The sequence below is a fragment of the Canis aureus genome, chromosome 9 (genome assembly GCF_053574225.1).
Source record: "Canis aureus isolate CA01 chromosome 9, VMU_Caureus_v.1.0, whole genome shotgun sequence".
Lineage (NCBI taxonomy): Eukaryota > Metazoa > Chordata > Mammalia > Carnivora > Canidae > Canis > Canis aureus.
In genome coordinates, this window is record NC_135619.1 from 8793849 (window position 1) to 8796081 (window position 2233).

The following is a 2233-nucleotide window of genomic DNA, read 5'->3' on the forward strand; positions in this document are numbered from 1 at the left end:
CACCCTCTGGGGCATGACTGCACCCTCTGGAGATAGCCCCTGGGATACACAGGATTTGCAAGGTTTCACTAAGGAGCATCGCTAGGTGCCTTTCTTCGCTGGCACCCTTCAATTATTCTGGAGTGAGGGTGAAACTTGGTAAGAGATATGCAGTCTCCTGGAGGTGAGACAATCTGGAAGTTAGACCATGGTCTGGTGCTGTCTGCCGTGCAGCTTTCCGGAAGACTCTGAGGTTTCCAGTGGTGTTTCTATGATCCCACCACCTCCCCTGGGTTGGTATAGATGGAGTTCTGTGCCCTTCTCAGGGACCCTCAATCATCTACACCAGTCATATCCCTCCATGTCTCTCTTTTCTGCTGGCCAAACATATATCTCCATTTGAGCAGAAAAAAACCAATAACTATTTCATTGTATCTTCTCTGTAACATAGCTTAAGCAGAGCTACTCAAAATTTATTATGGACAAGGAAAATTAGGCTGCTCATTAAAATTCATGTTCTTGTCCTTGTCCTTGAAGGCTCAAGATAGGGCTTCACAACCTGAAATTTTATGACATACCCTAGATGCTTCTGAAACACATGGGCTGCAGACCATGCTTTGAGGACCATTGGTTTTACTTATAAACTCATGGTCTGAATTTTCAGTTGTTTCTTATTATATAAGACTATTTGAAAGAAAGAAATAAACAGAGAAACTTTGTTTTTTCTCAAATGCTTGGCTCTTGAAAATAAAAGCCATGACATTCAAGACCATTACCTCTGCTAGAGGTTTTCAAACTCTATCTAAAATTTAAAAATCCAATAAATTGATTCTTTGTGGGTTTTTTAAATTTTTGTTTTGTTTTGCATTATCTTTTCTCTCAGTTCACTGTATATGATAAGCTCTTCCTTCTTGAGTGGTGAGGAAAAAAGTAGGGGAATGACTTTTTTAAAAACACAGTTTATTATTAAGTATTGTCATGCTACATTCATGTTCATGGGTACGTGTGTGTGTGTGTGTGTGTGTGTGTGTGTGTGTGAAGGAGGAACAAGTGGAATTTGGGAATGAATGTGAGGTGCAGGGTTGAGAGAAAATATTATGTAGAACCAGTTCCAACTTATTTGGAATCTTAGCTATGCTATTTCTCATTTGGGTCAAGTGAGAAAATCATTTGATTTATCTTAGTTTCAGTTTTCTTCCACTTAAACACAGATTCCTTCAAAATATAACTACATTTTGTTTTAACTTATATTCCTTTAATCTGACACTTTGTAGAGAAATGGTCATTATTTGTTGAATGAATAAATGAGTAATGTCTTTTCTTTCAGTGAAAGGCAACATAAGTTTCATTTTATTCCCAATTAAGTTCTGTTTAGTCCAAAATACTGTGTTTAAGGAATGAACTTCATTTTGGCCTTATATTCAGAAGGCTCACGTGCCAGTCTTTTTTAATATGTTGACTTCCTGGCTACTCCAACAAACATTAAATTTTCCTCCTCTGAATTTCAGTAGAACTTACTTACTCCTTGCACTCATGATTTAACATGCAACATATGTTATCTGGGTGATCCAGGTGACACTTTCTGGATATTTTTTCTCTCTACTAAGCTTTCAGCTCCTTCCTGGCAGAGACCAAACTATATTCCTATTTTACACATTACCTAGAAAAATACCCTTTATTTAGTAGGTGTTGAATTTTTTATTGTACTACGGTGACAATAGTGAGGACAGTAAATTTAAAATAGTGTGCACGATTATTTATCAAATTATACTGCTATAATTCTTTCACATGAAGAAATCCAGACTCACAGAAGTTCAATGCCGTTACATAGGCCCATGGCTCAGGTCTTTGGGATCTGATTCCAAGGTCATTTCTGTTGGATCATGATGAATAAGTTATCTGTTTTGTGTTAAAAAACTAGGTTGTTTAATATGAAATTGTTAGGTGTGATGTGAACTCAGGATTCTTTTTTTTAATATTTATTTATTTATTTATTTATTTATTTATTTATTTATTTATGATAGACACACACACAGAGAGAGAGAGAGAGGCAGAGACACAGGCAGAGGGAGAAGCAGGCTCCATGCATCGGGAGCCCGACGTGGGATTCGATTCCGAGTCTCCAGGATCGCACCCTGGGCCAAAGGCAGGCGTTAAACTGCTGCGCCACCCAGGGATGCCCTCAGATAGGATTCTGATAGGAGTGAGATATTTTAAAACAGGTCAAGGTGTGATGTGGAATTTACCTTCCCTT